Here is a 17,072-nt window from a genome sequence, read left to right as displayed (position 1 = left end):
CCCAGGGGATGCCAAGTCTTGTGGAAGGGAGTGTAATTAATAGCGAGGGTAGGATTCAAGGTGCGATAGCAATAGCTAGAACCAATTTATACACTCTTTGATTCCTTTTGCCTCACAACTTTGCCCAGAAAATTGAGTTGCCTCACAAATACCAAGACAAGCCAAAAGAGTGAAAATAACTAAATAAGCCACTTATAGTTCGGTGCAAACATAGTTTTATAATTGAAAGGCACAGTTGATACATGAAATTCATAATATATGAAATTTCTATTTCTCACTCTGAGTATAAAATAAGTATGCAGCCACAAGACAAATACATGAAAAACTTCAGCTCATCAACCTTATTTATAATCAAGCACAATTGGAATTTGAGCACAATTTTTTCATGAAAAACTTTAGCGCATCGTCTTCATAATCTACTTCTTCTTCAACAATCGCATCTTGATATTGTTGATACTTCAGCCTCAGTAAATTCCATCTCATTCATTCCTTCGCCATTGTACCAATGCAAGAAGACCTTCCTACGAAACATAACTGTAAATTTTTGCACATAACTGTAATCCAAAGCAATTATTGTGAAGCTACATCCAAAGCAACTTAGGATAACTCATCATCGACAACGCCACACGACATCCAAAGCAACTTAAGCCAATAACACCTTAACCAGCCACTTGATAATACACAAAACCGCTAAGAGAAGACAAACCAACAACAACTTAAATATTAACATTCCGATTGAGTGTACTAGCACCCTGCTTATCAAAAACCTACATGGATCCTGCTTCATCTGAACTACTAGAAGCTTCCGCTGCCACGCGGACGTGTACTAGCACCCTGACTGTCCTCACTGAAGATATCATTGTCACTTGAATGGGAAAATGACTCCAGATCATCATCCGTAACAGCATTTGCTTTTCGCCCCTTCCTGGCCTCTCTTACTCCTTTTCCTTGCGGTTACCAATCGATTGCTTTCGCTTTCCTCTTGCCTTTAGGGAAGTCTTCTCTGTGTGACCCAACAATTTTACTTTCTAGCTCCTTTGTGGTTCTCCCCTTGGCATATTCAATCTCCTCTGTTTCAACTAGAGGTGACTCGAGAAGTTAGGCTTCGCGTTTCTTCCTTCCACCATTCGTCTGAAAAATACAGTACACCATTCAACAATTTTTCTAACGGATTTTCATGCTTAGAAAGAACTTGTACCATAACATATTAGGATATATAAATATCTCGGTGTTACTTGTTGGCCTCTTGCTTTTAATTGATCGGGAAGTCAATTGTTTATGCTCTAATAGTTAATTGTCTACTAGGAATACCACTATTCTATTACTATTGACTTCAGGCCATATCTTTCGAAAGAAATAACTTTTCATTGAACACCAAAGAAATAGAAAGTTTCACATTGATTTTCGTTTGTATACCTTGGGACCACGATCAACCAGCTGAGCCTATTCATTTCTGTTTCGCAAACAATCAAGAACAGCTTGCGAATGACTTGAATATGCATAACGCTCTCCATTGTGTTTTCTCAAGTTATTCCAAAGCTACAACAAATAAATATTGGAAAATTAGTATATAAAATGTAAAAGCAGAGTAAATTGAGTTCCATATCGAAGTGAAGAACATACACATACCGGAAGAACAACATTGCACGTTCTTCATATGTCATCCGCCCTTAAAGCTCATTATCTAATCAAGTAGGCACATAAAACAAGATTTGGAACTTAAAATTCTGAATAGAAATAAGTAATGGGAGTGGAATTTGTGTGAAATAAATAAATAATTAATTTAGAGATGTTTTAATTTAAAAGGCTTCGAAATTCAAGAGAGAGATAGAGAAAAAATAGATCGAGAGAGAAACCGTACCTGTTTGAATCCTTCTTCATCGACACTTGAATGGGGGTTGAATTTCTGGAGATGGTTCAGTTTTTGTAGATTCGAAAATTTCTAGAGTGGAGAAGAAGACCATGAGAGATAATCAAAAATTTCGCATTTTTTTGTTTTTAGGTTTCCGAAATAATTTGAAATTTCGCATTTTTATCATAATTAGATCTGATGATCTCATCTTGAGATCTGACGGTTCAGGAGAAGTGTTAGATAAGGGTGGCACTATAAGAGTGGCACCCTAGACAAACCGATATATATATATATATATATATATATATATATATTATATAATATATATATATATGATCGATAGAGCTCTTACTGTGCATTGTGTCGGCCGCTGAACATTTGTCAGTAGAGTTCTCCATCCCCACCATTTTTCTTTAAAATGCGGGTCAGGAGCTCAGTTGACTCAGTACAAAGAGAATATACATGAAAAACAGTTTTACTGACAAAACAAAAAACCATCGAAAGTTTTGCAGAAGTAAAAACAAAAACCTCAAAAATTGACATTGCACACCCTACATCTCCTAAGCTACAAATTCTATAGAAACGTACACCTAAGTGAGAAATGGAAAGTTATTTAAAGCAAGGTATATATGATGCTTTTTTGGAGCATCTTGTTTGGTGGTTTTGACGTGTTCGTTTACATCAATAGTCGGGCCAGTCAGATTTTTGCATGTTTATCATTGAGTTTTGAGGAGGAAACTGTTTGTGGTTGGGGAATGAGACAACTAACAAGCATACAAGGAATAAGAGAGTAACTAAGAAAAAAATACATATGATTTGGCTATTCCGTTTCGATCTTGACCACTTCAGATAATGCAAACATACACCAGTGAGTCATGCCCTTTTAGAGATAGGGCGAGTCATGAGCGGATAAATGACAGGTCTCCAATTTGTTAGAGACAAAAGAACATTGTCTCCTAGATTGAATAACCATAAACCAAATATATTGAAAACATACTCCATATTTATTTTTTGAACTGGTAAATTTGTTACCCCATCGTTTCAACGTTCTGCCACTAAAAGACTTGGTTCAATAAATTCAAAAGTTGGCATAACATATCATAGTTTTGAGTAATGAACACAATAAAGTCTTGCTCCTATTAACATAATTTCTATTAAATATAAGGCAACTGATAATGATAAGGAGAGATCATTCTCTCTTTGAATTAGAGCACATCTTGCTTTATAACCGTTCTCCTTGAATTAGAGCGGTATCTTGCTTTATAACCGTTCAAACGGATAGCTCATGGATTTAGATTAAAAGAAAATTTGACGAGGCAAACCTAAATAATAGAGTAGGCCAACCCAAAAAAACGAGGGGAAAAACTGAAAAGTTTCTGTTCTCCCCACAAGTTCTCTCTTTTATCAACAATCCGAAATTCTTAATTTTTGTTTGTATAGTATACTTACATGCTAAACAAATGATCTGGATCCAATTCTCTTTGACTTTATGAATAACGATATTAAAGTCGTTTATCAGGATGATGGTCTTCAAATTTTGAACCTTGATCAATATCAATTTTTTTTAGAGTAATCATTTTTGTGTGATGGAAGTAATAGTTGTATAGAATATAGATGGTGTTGTAGTTAGACTTAATCGACTTCGTCTTCTTCATTATTTGCGAACCGGAAACAAGATTTTGCAACCAACGAAAACGATTTACATTGGCCATGACAAAAGACGAAAAATAGGGGAGAAAGATGGAGATAGGAGTTGCTTAAGCATAGCAGAAGAGATGGAGGTATGCATGAGTGCATGACTGTAGGAGTTTCAGAATGGGAGAAAATAAAGGAGAGAGAAGAGAGAGGAGATTTTGTGTTTTATTTTTTTCTTTTATTTACTGTAGATTATATGCTTTGTCAAACTCTTTTACTTTTATAAGCCAATTGGAATCTTGAGAATCCACATCTCTATTTTAAGGGTTGTCACACTCTAATTAAGGAGAGAATATCAGGACGGTAAATATGAAAACAAATAATAGAAATAGATTAATCAAAGACCATTAATACTGAGTAGTTGAGAATGCTCCCAAGAAGCCATGTCAGTCCCCCTTTTTTCTCTAATGTGGGTACCTCAGCCTTTCCAATAATTTGGCAAAAAAAAAAAGAATTCTACGCTCTCTTTTCCCAATTTCAATTATTCGTAACCCAAACAAAGATAAAAAAAACAAAACCCTTCACCAAAAAAAAAACATAACCTAAAAAGGTCTCCGCACAAATATATCTTAGGGTTTATACATGTTCTACATACAAAACAATATCTCTCCACAAAAGCTCTAAGCAAACTGTTAATCCCCAACAAAAACCCACGGCAAAAATTGAAAAAATTGTTTATCTATTCTTCCTTGATCTCTAATAAATCCACTCTTCATCACCATACCACTTCTTATTCACCGCCATTACGACCACACTTGGTACACATTAGCCTCAAGCCATGGCCACCACCACAGCGGCTGCAACTTCTCTTTAATTTCTTGGGCACCCATTTACAAGAAGCCACTATCTGAAACTCTGGTAGGAATTGAAGTGTATTCTTTATGACAGTACTGAATCAGAACGAGTTCCAGAAGAATGCGCGCAACTGACTAATGAATCTTTCAAGGAGAATACGCACCTATTGCGCCTTTTGATGGTTTTCCTTCCAAATCTGAAATTGGCATTGACAGTGATGTTGCTCATCCTATTAAGGTACTTTACTCAAAGTTCAAATCTCTATTGTAGATTTTTTTTTTTGTAATAGGGCGAGCTTTTGTTTTTGAGTCATTGAAACGAGTGGGATTTGTGTGCTTTACAATAACACCATAAATTAGTCGTTAAGTTGTGCTTCAGTAAGTAATCTGCATAACTCTATGTTTCAGTAGCACCGTTTCGTGTGTCATCACCCTACGTCTATCTTTGTGACTGCTGCTTTTTTTAACCTGACCTCGGGCTTTGCATATCAAACTTCACAAGTAGCATGTCCCGTGTATCCATTGTTGTATTTTCATCCTGTTTTTGGACTAATTTATTATGTGATTTTTGACTCTAATAATGATATTTTGTTACAGGTTGATGCAGGGAAAGACGAAGTTTTAACAATTGGAGAACTTCTGAACCCCTCCAATTTCCCATTTTTATTTGTTGCTTTCATTTCCTCTATTCTCACTCCTTCCTCAGCAACGGTAAAATTTTCTCTTCCTTTTTTTCTTTTTCTCATTATAAATTTTCTTGGAGGGATTTTGTCGATTAGAATTATAGCAACTTAAGATCTCTGTTTGAGGTCAGTTCAATAACTTGATTTCTCTCTCTGTTCGAAATTTATCGATTTTCAGTGTTGCTCTATTTTGTTTTGTTGAAATGGTATTGTATATGTCTTGATTTGGAGTTTTGGGGAGCTTCAACTTCTGATTTAGCATCATTTGCTTATGTTATGTTTTGTATGCGTGTGTAATGACTAATGAGAGTAAATGAGTAGTGGTACGCTACTTAGTAGTTTGAAACAAGATTCAAATGATATTGCGTAGGAATTTCGAACTAGCAGGATTTGAATCAATTAATAACTATTTATGGTATTTGTGTTAATGGACAAATGTGTTTTTTTTGTTCGATGATTAGTATTTCCATTTTTATCAGGTATTTGATGATTTTGAAAAACCAATAATTCTCAAGTTTGGCATGGAACTAGTTTGGTGTTTGATACCGTTAGGAGTGGTAGATTCAGTCAGTCTTAGTATTGTAGAAATGTAACAGGCACGTTAAATATTTGTTTCCAAAAGGTTTTGATTGGCTTTTATTACTCATTTTGCTCTTGATTGGATTCTATTTATTGATTGGGTTTTATTTTTTAGTTTTTAGTTTTGAATATTGAATCCAATAACAGGCAAATCATTGCGAAGCTTCTGTCGAGATTTCACATTTTCTATTTTCTATTTTGTACAATGTTAGTCTAACAGGTAAGTTTGTGACTTTCATTCTTTAACAAGTAAGTCAACTATTCAATGATGGTCTTCTAAATTTAATCCCTTAATGTCACCTCTGACAGATCTGCTATTGAGTTGGTGATTAAAAATGTTGTAACAGAGAAACTGGAAGGTCGCCATGCGGAAGGTTTCATGACTATGAACCATTGTGAAATCCTACCGCTGATTGGATTTATAGATGCTATTGTCATTTATGAATTTTAAAGTCTAAGGTAATCTATTTCACTGCCTTTATATGTGTTAACTGCATATAAAATTGTATATTTTATGTGTCTGAAACTGGATAGATGTTTCTTTTCGTTACGACAATAGTATTACCAAAAATAAGGGTGTTTTATGTCATGTTGTTACTACATCTATCCATCCCCAAAGTTCCAAAAATTTATGCATTGACCTTGCCACTTAGAAGTCTAACTTGGGTATTGCTGGAAGTGGAACTCGGGTTATGTTTATGCCTAAAATGACATTGGAAAAGGTTCTTAGTATAATTTTCAAATTAGTTTTGTGAAGAATTTGAGTATATGTACATCTTGAATGTCATTGGTGACGTTATTGATATTTAATAATTTACTATTACAATTCTCCATGAAGCATTTGTTTCTCTTCCTTCTTGCAGATCAATATCACAACGACAATTTAGTCAAGACCTTATGGGAGATCAGACATGCACTTCAGGTTGGGAGCATAGAATTCCATAGGTAACACTAATATATTGGTGTTGATGTCAGGTTTTTTATGTGTAGATGTGGCAATTATCCTTAGTGTTACTTGATAATATTTACATAACCTGATTTCTAAGAAATTGCTGACAATTTTCGTCTTTTATTAAGTGATGTAAGGCACCTTGACATAATTTTAATTTCCAGTGTTAATTAAAAACAAGTTGAGTTAGATCGAAAGGGATACACGTGTCGATGCTAGGAATGTGTTAGTGACTTATTAGTAGTCATGTGTAGTAATCAATTTTGCTTTAGTTTTACCTTAAGAAAAGTGTTAATTAATCAGGAGGTGATGGCTCTTTGTAGGATTTTTGTTTTGTCAAATTTCTTTGGACCAAACTATTTGAAAGGTACTTTGTTTTCACCCTTTCTTTTCCTGCTTTTGCAACTAACTAATGGTAAATCAACAGTTGCTATAACTTTCATATTGGATAGTTATTGTAAGATACTAGCTGAAAGCCTGAAGCCCTTGCCTACTTCCGGTATTCATGGCTGCAACTACTTTTTAACAATAAAAATATAGTCCACTCTACTCTAGCATTCATAGCAATGGGTTATGGTGTTGACCGGTCGGAAGACACGCACATAAGTGACAATTGATAAGCAAAAAATATGGATGCCAAGCTCCGTAATGAATTAGTTGTAGGTTTAACATATATAGTAGGATCTCAAAAAACACAATCCTTGCACGTTTTTTTAGCTTAGATCTCAATTAGCTGATTTTGCCTCGAGCAAGAAAAATGGTACTGCCAATTTGTGGGAGAATGATTATATTGTCCTGTCCTTTTTATTTAGACTATTTTTAGTGGACTATTATGGTAGACAGTATTTTAAAAATTGGATAATGTATTGGGTTTTTGGTCTTGGTACTAAGTCTTAACAAATTATTTACGTTGTCCAAGAATTGCCTTTAATTTGTCTTGGAAGCGGTTCGGATGGATTTGCTTTTGGTCTATGCTGATATGACATTGCCGCATCATAATCCTATCAAATAGGTGTAAATTAACATGATTGAGTATGTAGTATTGGTACACTTCTCTATAACTAACAATTTATAAGGCTTCTCTCTCTCTCTCTCCTTATATATGTTATGCGAGTTGTCTTTGAAAGAGTAAAATATATGTATTATGTGTAGGATATGCTATTTAGATAAAAAAAAATATATTATCTTCGGCTACAAAGAAGGCGATGCAAACTATAATTGTGTGTGGTACAATAACAAGATAGTTAAAGTACCAAAAAAGCTTCCAATGTAGACTATTAGACAATGACTTTTACAAAATCAGTGTTTACTCACATTTTTATTGTAGGGTTGTCGAGAAATATTGTTGAGCCAACCAACTCTGTGACAGATTGTGGGCAGTTTGAGATGTCCTTATGAAAGGATAGCATATGGGACACAAGAAAACTGAACTCCAAGCCGTTGTGAGTATTATTAAGTCGACACGCACAGTCTGAAATTACATAAAGCTTCGAGTCTTAGCTTTGCATTGGACGTTGATAAGGTTTGAAAGGTTGGATACAAATGGTCAGTCTAGAATAGGCAATGCTTAAAAGGAATGTCTAGAATGCATTTGAAAAGTTAACTGTCCACATTCTTTATGGAATACCCTAAAATGCATTTGAGACTTTAATAACTTGCTAAAAACTTTGTTGGGTTAACTCCATTTTCATAAATTTAGCTTTTAGAGTTCGTTTATTTTTTGTTCATCTTTCAGTAAGGGTGTTAGAATTTGTATCTTATACCACATGGCACATCAACTTACTGGACATCCATCACCATTTCATTTTTTTGTTTCTTAAGCCTCTATACCAAACTTATAATTTCTTCTTCTTCCTCTCTTCCAATGAAAATTTCTGACTTTATAGAGTACTATCTGTTTTTAATCTCTGATTGAATTGATTAGAATACTAACTTTATTTCAAGTCAAAAAGCAAACCAACGGAGATATCAATCAGGTACTTCCACAACACTTCTAAACAATTTAAGTTAGTTTGAGTTTTAATTTGTTGTGTGATGAGTTGGTTTGTTTGTTTGATTTACCCTAGCGTTGTGATTGTCTTCTCTGACTCATGAAAAGCATGGAGTAGCAAGATATATAAAATGGGTCGAAAAGAAAGGTTGTCAGATTTAAGTCTACTTTCCTTTGTCTCCCAGCCAAATAACTTTACTACTTTTTTTGGTGCAACGAAAGTGGAACCTTACCGTTTCATTTTGAATACAAGAAGTTAGAAGAGCCATAATAAAAAAAACCATATTTATGGAAGTAGCCATATACCATATTAATTTGTCTATGGCTAATTAATATAGATCTATTATATTATAGCACAATGTTGTTGGCATTACTAGAATGGAAGTCTATGGCTTGAACAAGTCTGATGCATTACATTTTTAACTGCACATGTATTTCAAATGCCAATGCCTTACGTGACTAGAGTCCATGTTGGCTGAAATTCCAAATACTCAATTTATGTACGTGTGTAGATATTGTTATGCTATTGTTCTTCAACCTATTTTGTGGGAACAAATGGTAAAATATTAATGGCATGATTGATTCACTTCTCTTTGGGTTATAAGTGGGCGGTTAAATTACAAACTCACTGATTTTGCCTCATTTTTCTATTTGTCTTGCTTTTTATTAAATTGATTGTTTATTGTTTGGTGCTTTGCTTGAAGAGCAATAGTAGTAGAGTTTCCTTTTTGATCATACAAACGAATACTTTTGGCTTACTGATGGTTTAGGCTACTACACCATGAAACAAACAGACTATATACCCCATTGCATAGCCAAGCTAGAACATCACATTAGGAATTTTTTTGAAAGGGTTGTGAAACTAAGAATGTTAAATCCACTAATATATGTAGCATTGTATTCACATGTTTTACTAATTGGCTTTAAGTATTTAATTACATGTGAAAGTCTATTTACAAATTATACTAATTGGTTTTCCCACTCTTACAGGTTCATGTTGCAAGCTAACTATAGTTTTTTAAGTCACATAATCGAAAGACTCTATGAGTTTGTTTTGTCCTTTTAAGGATCAGTCATGACAACTCCAAGAAATCTCAAGGCAAGCATCGAAGGATTTGCCAGGTCAGAGCGGAATTGAGGTTTTTTCTGTTTGGTGCATTTTTAAGATGAGAGCTAGCAAAATCTTAGAAATAATAAAGATAGTTACCATTCTCTGCACCATAGGAATACTGGATTTTTTTTAAAATTTGATCCACTAATTACTTTGATGTGAAAAATGCATGCAGGCCTGAAAAATTAAGCAGCAACAAGGACTGGTCTTAATGGATCATTTTTGTCAGGTAATGAGCTTTCCTTCAATTCTTCAGTGGCCATATCCAAAGTAGTTACAACTAGGTGCTAGGTGCCAACATAGGCGCCTTTAGGCTGCGAGTTTGTGACTAAATAATCATTCTCTTCTTCATATCAATTTTTTCGTTTTGAGTTAGTTCAATCAATATTAACGAATTGATATAATTATGTAGTTGCACTAGGTGTTGAATTTGAAATTTTATTTATTCATACCATATGCCGTACTAATATCGTTTTGCTTTCTCTGTTTCATTTTTTTTGCTTTCTTTTCTTTTCTTACACAGTGTTGCCGTTGAAGTTGACACTCACCTTTAGCTACACTAATTTTGACATGCTTAGTTGCTTACCTGTACAGGTTTCGCTCAATCCACTTAATTAGCACTTTTATGGACTAAGAAAGCCATTAAATAAACAAGAAAAAGAAGAAGATCATTTGTAGAAGTTGGACTTTACTACTTATGTTTCTCCGAATAGTGAAATTGGCACTACATCTACAACTTTCTAATGATAGAAGATATAATTGCTTAAGAACTAAATCCATGTATTTCGAATCCCATTAACATTAAATCAGACCCTCCCTTGAATTGCCTTCTTTGGCATTGTAGGTAAATGACAATAAAATGCATGTCGTTGGCTATACCTAAGATTAACTAATGGGATTGAGTGATGAACAAGTTTGAATGAGGTCTATCGCCATTGGTCTGATGAAGGAATAGTATATGAAGGAGAAAGGTGTTTATCTTGCATTATAGGATTTCGTATAATTGTCTTATAGCTTTTAGTCTTCATGAACTACAAAAATATTGTCGTATTTCTTATATATGCAATTCTTTTAGGTATATTTTGCACTTCCTTCCTAATGGAAGTTTTACTGCGTCCGCTCTTTTTTTTACCTAGGCATAATATCAGCATATGTGCATCTCTCATGACAACAATTAGTTTGCGGATGGGTTCGGATATTGAAGCCCAATCTATAACTACAACTCAGTTAAAGGAGATGAATACAATAGAAGATGAAAATGCATCTAAGGTATTACATTTTCCATGTCCTAGCTATTCCAGTACAACGTAAGCAGTTATTCAATAAACATTCTAGATCTTTGTTAAGCAATGTTTCATTCTATGTTTTATGTTTGAATAGGCAAGGAATTCATACACAATATCTAAACAGCGAGAAAGATGGACAGAGGAAGAGCATAAGAAGTTTCTCAAAGCTCTGAAATTGTATGGTCGAGCTTGGCGTCGAATAGAAGGTAGCATTTGATATGAGCTGATAATCTCTGGAAGCTTTGTTCCGCATCCATACCATCTCTCTAAATTGTTTTTCTTGACTTTGCAGAGCACGTGGGTACCAAAACTGCTGTTCAGATTCGAAGTCATGCTCAAAATATTTTCTCTAAGGTTTATTGCCCTTCTTACAGTACATGTTTCTACCATAGATATTTTAAGTAAGTCGATGTTCATGACCCAAAGGCGTGTGAACATTTTTATATTAGGCATATATTTATGGGTGGTATATATGATTTCTCATTGCTCAGTTTGATGTTATTGATCCAGGCGGTCTGAGAATATGACGTCACACAATGTGAACAATATCCATCTATTTCAGGTTAGCCGTCCAAGGTAAGATGTTTAAGATCAACCATCTTTATGCATTAATCCCTGCCTACTTTGGCTTACATAGGATTTGTGAGAATACATCACAATAGGTTTGATTTCAAAAAAGCATCTTTGGGTTCCATTGTCAGAAAAGGAAAACATATCTGTGGGGAGATCATATAGAAGAACTTCCATTTACTAAGGCTAGGCTTATTTTTTAGCTAAAATTTATATTTTACTTTTGTTTTTTCACGCTTCCCACTGAATTTTGGATTTTTCTAAAAGCTGCAAGTAGTAGTTGTATCTAAAAGTTGTAGTAGTGCGTGTTTCTTCTTTGTATTAATGTGATCTTGGACCTGCGGTTTCTTTTTATTATAAACGTAAAAGCATCCTACGTCATACCCCCTATAACTTTGAGCCCAATAAACAAACATACATATGATATCGTGTTCTGTTTGAAGAATGATATTATGGTTTAAACTTTAAAGACTGATAATCTATTTCAATATACTTTACCTATGGTTTTTAATGTTTATTTTCCATTTCTAATCTATAAACAAATACAAACAAATGTAGCAACCCGGTTTAATTCAACATTATCATTTGGAATCGTAGTGTAAACTATTGTCAAGCAACTGAAGCAAGAGCAAGACTGAGTTATGCAGTGAGGGTTCAAAGTGCAAAAAATAATTTACTAAAATCGTAGTGTACCCTTATCAGCTTTTACTATTTTTTTTTTTAATGATTTTTTTTTCATATAATTCCACAAGTCTCTATAAGTTACAGACAAAGTACACTTGAAAGTTATTATCATCTATGATTTACATATATATATACTAGCCCCAATGATTGGACGGGTGGGAGGTGGCCTAAGCATAACCTTGCTAAATAACAAAAGGCCTCAAGACCATGTAGTTTTTCTTCTTCCTTTTTTTACCATCATCACATTCAATTTTCGGCATTTAGGTTTCTATGTAAGAGATTGTTTGCAACAATTGTACATGTGTGTTCTGTTATCAACATTTTCTGTTGCATGCATTGTTATTATTGTTTCCATACATTACTTTTAATAAATATATAAGAATTGTGTTAGAGTCGGTGTTGTTGGGGATTAAAAGTTAAGTGAGAATTCAGCTGGAAATACCTTCGTACCATGTCAGAGTCGGTGGAAGGTGGTTAAGGAAGAATGGAATCAGGTTCTAAGAGGTCCTAATCTTAACTCTCTAATTTACCAGTACTACTAGGTGTTACGGTTGAGACTGTGCCCACCACCAATTGTGTTTCTTATCTTACATTTTGTCAGGGTGTTTTAAGAGCCAACATTCCCCCTGATGCGAATGTGATATCTTTGATTTACATTGTTGTGTCACAGTCCAGAATTAATACATTTAGTAATAGTTGAAGTCCCATTTCTAATTGGGTCTGTTGTGTTTCCATACACACACATCCGATCAATAGAATGTAACAAATACCCAGACTTTGTAACCCAATTGTCCTAAGTTCAAGAACTACAAAGATCTTTACTCATTATGGATGAGCTCAGTTATCAAATTTATGGTGATAATATATTTATCAACATATTGACTGTGTGCAATTGAAAAAAATAGTGTATCAGTAATTTGGATCACTTCTATAATTTGAATCACTTTTGTCTTCAGAAAGGGTGGGTGGAACAACTGTCTTACCAAGAGAAACTCAACCCTATTCATCATGTTTAAATGTTGTAGGACTCTTTGATCATAGAGCCACAAGAAGCAAGTTTACCTGATGGTCAAGTATGGGAGATGTGCTTCCTAGAAAATGGTCAAAACTTGAGAGGGTTCTCATTAAGGATAATGGTCTATGTTCCACAAGAGACTACAGTGGAATAATTCCTACCTAATGGTACCATATCTGATCACAGTCTGGCTATTCTATCCTTTATGGATTCCTTTAGATCCAGGAACCCTTTCAAATTTTTTAAGGATACTCTTAGTAGTAGTTCGAACTGTCCCATCTATGGCACCCTCCTTATATAAGGATGGACCATTTTTTCTTAACTACACCTCAATATATATATATATATATATATATATATATATATATATATATATATATATATATATATATATATATATATATATATTGCTCTCATTTGCTGTATTTGGTTCACTCTGATTAGCTAGCTAGCTGCGCTAACAAGTTAGTTTCCATTCATACAAGCTTCTTCTTGCTTAGTTATTTTCTATTCGAATTATCTGTTTTCAGTGGAGTATGCTTGCTTGGTTATTCCGCCTTTTAATATTTAAGGTTTTCTTGAGAAACTTAATTTTTTTCAAGCTGCATACAAAAGTAATGATATATTCATAATCTTATAATCCTATTTTATCCTTTGTTTTCATTTTTTTATGAGTGGAATAAATTTTATATATTTTTTTCTCATGGTTTCCTGTCATAATGTGGTTTTCAGGTAGTTGATACTAAGTCATTCTTGATCAATTGGTACACTTCAAAGGAATGGAAAGGAACCTAGCTTTCCTTGAGGAGATCTTTTAAGTCGTAAGTTACATATTAACTTGGTCCTTTATAATTACACATTTCTCATATTGTTATGTTAGAGTTTATTGTTTCCTTAAGCTAAGAAACATTGCTAAATTATTATAAAATACGTAAGATACAGTTTGCTTATTTCTTGATAATCTACCGAGACAATCCACTTTTTGGTCATTTTATTGATGAACACTATTAGTTCACAAATTATAGTAATTTAAAAACCGTAGCCTCAACTAAATAGATTTGCTAAAACAATATGTTGTTTCTACTAGAGGAATCATTGAACCATAGTGAAGTACCAATCATGTAGATCCGAACTACTACTATATGTAACAATGTGAATAGTGACCACATAATTGCTTTTTTCATTGCATGGACGAAAACTATAAATTAGAGTAATGTATTTGTAGGTGTCTTTGTAACTCCATCCTCCGAGACTACTCTTTAAATAAAGAATGAAAAATTATTTGACTATCATAACAAATCCTTTAGCCATGGATATAGTTTGACTAAATGTTATAGCATTGTTCTCATAGAAAACATGTAGAAATAGGTCGAGATATATAAATCAAAATATATATCTTAGTGACTAAAGAAGTTCAACTTCCGACTACAATTATGATGAAGAGTGAGGTTTTTTTTTAAAGAAGTAAGCTAGGGTTAGGCATACCCTCACATGTATTAACCGGGAAATTCTTTCATACGATTTTCTTATTGCATCATCCTCTATGAGACTATGGAGTTCTCGACTTAGAGGAGGACTGAATGAAGAGTTAGTTGATTAGGCATGGTACAGAGAAGTAGTGAGTAGCTATCTTTTTTTCTATAAGATCGCGAGCATTGTAGGTCTTTATGCTAAACCTCTATAGATATTTTTATTCACTTGGTTGGGTTTCTAGAACTGGTGGTAGTATTAGCACTAAAGTTCATGTAGTGCTACTATTACAGGATTACCACATGGGAGGTTCCACAACAAGTTTACTTTAGATTTGACTAAAACTCCTAGTAATGCCACTGTTACAGTGGACTATAGGATACACATGTACCTTCTCCTCTCTTCTGTTTTTACTCTCATCAATACAATATTTTCTTACTTAGAAAAAAAAAATTAGCACTAAAGTTCATGATGAGAATATACCCACTAAATTAAAGTTATTTGTTGCTAGGGATATTTGATTGTTTCGCTATGATTACTATGTGGATTTGGCCGGTTTTCCTTAAATTGGTCGTAATGGAACTTTGCCACTGCTCTTTTTCTTTCCTTTATGGTATTAGTCCATTTTTTGGGCTATACTACACAAACGATTGTGCATAACTAGAAGAAAGTTTTAGTCCATTTACAAGCTCGCAGCTCCGCATATATTATAAAGTTTTGATTGACTGCGGCTTATCCTTCAGTTGTGTTCTTGATGATGTGTTGATGATATTGATATTGTGTTTCAGAATCTCAATTTGAGTCATGGGACCTTGAAGTTGTTATCTTGATATACACATGATTAAGTTGGAAACCTCTACATACGTTGTTGTGGATGAGCTTATGTCCAAGGCAAATTGCAAGTTGATGTATCTTAGAAAGCAAGGTTGGGGTGGGGTTTTGAGTTTTGACGAAATGTTTTTTTATCTTTTTCTTTTACCCAAATTTCTGGGAATTAAAAAATTTGGAGGCGATCTAGGTAATATTATTGTCTTCTGTCCAGAGAAGTCCTATGAGTTCTACTTTTTCTAATACAAAGAACTACACCGATATTGCAGTCACTGATCTTGATGGCCCGACAGAGGTAGAAATTAATTTGTAGTATCAAGCTTCCAATTCCGGTGAGTGTGCTGAAAGGATGTGCTTCTGTCAATGAATTGGTTCCATGTATTTTAGTTAGTTCGATTCTCTCTGACTTCAACCATTTTTTGAATTTCTTACAAATGACACATTAACCTGTTAATTACTATGTCATTATACTTTTTCCTACTATATTTGTGCTCTCTGATATTCACACCTTTTATTGATAGCTTTATGTATCCATTTCTTCTCTTGATGCCATTGTTTTTTTTTTTTGTTGCATGGTTGTGATGACACAAGTGGCATGTAGATTCCTTACAAATAAATAAACAGTCAAATGTATGTACATGAAAAGACAAACTAATCGAACAAATTTTCTACATTGGTTATTGATGACAATAATGTTTTTGGTGTTATTGCAGGTTCGTTTGATCATAGTAAATCAAATGAAAGCTATGATAATGGAAAGGCGATAATGTACGTGTCCAAAGGGGTTATCTCATCAATTAGGAATTTGTCAAGGTTATATAATTCTTTAGAATTGCTAAATGTTGATTTCTATGATTCTCTTTTTCTTAGGTATTATTCAGAAAATCAAAGTAGTCTTCAATCTTATACCGTAGGTAGAGTTCTTGCTCTGAAGAGAAAGATAAGTAGTGGAAAATGCTCCCAGTGAAACACGTCAGCACCTTTTTTTTCTCAAATGATGCCACATTTCTCAAATTGGTCTAGCATCAAGGTATTCTCTTTGTCCTCTTTAATTCACTAGAATTTATTTGGCAATAACGGTTTTTTCCCCTATTTGTATATACCCAAGGATATATATATATAAAACCTTCAAAATTGTATTCGGTTGTTTGGCAAAATTCACACGAGAGTGTTGAAGAGAAGTTAAAGTAGAACTAATGGACTAGAAAAGATAGTTTAATTTGTTGAGTTAGGATACAAGGTTGTACCTGACTGAGTGTAAGTAGATCTAGAAAATTCAGTTGTAAACCTGTGGTAAAAAAGGGTAAAATGAAACATATCCTAAAAGGAGATTATTGTATTAGTTATACTTCCTACTTGCAGGGCTCCAACCTGCAATTTCACATTTAATCCAAGACTAGGAAAGCAAGCTATATCAAAGTCACTTGGAAATGGAGTTTTGAGTAGCAACATGATTTAAATTCTTAGTAGTTATTCTTAATAGTTAAACCTTACTATTTCCACCAGTAGTGCTTCACCTCAATAGAACTGACAATAACTATCTCTTTCATTGTGCATGAGGGTGTA

The 17,072-nt window shown here is 33.9% G+C and overlaps 1 long non-coding RNA gene across 1 annotated transcript; it reads left to right on the top strand.

The window, feature by feature from the left end:
• The first annotated feature begins 11,031 nt into the window (after window positions 1-11,031).
• LOC147516834 (uncharacterized) lies at window positions 11,032-11,522 on the top strand. Its single transcript, XR_015213747.1, has 3 exons — window positions 11,032-11,145; window positions 11,232-11,293; window positions 11,450-11,522. It is a non-coding gene; the product is annotated as an uncharacterized LOC147516834 (long non-coding RNA).
• Window positions 11,523-17,072: the final 5,550 nt, after the last annotated feature.

Source organism: Coptis chinensis, chromosome 2 (assembly GCF_015680905.1).
Source record: "Coptis chinensis isolate HL-2020 chromosome 2, ASM1568090v1, whole genome shotgun sequence".
In the NCBI taxonomy this organism is placed as follows: domain Eukaryota; kingdom Viridiplantae; phylum Streptophyta; class Magnoliopsida; order Ranunculales; family Ranunculaceae; genus Coptis; species Coptis chinensis.
Note: the sequence above shows the minus strand (reverse complement) of the source record. Positions and strands in the feature narration are given on the sequence as shown.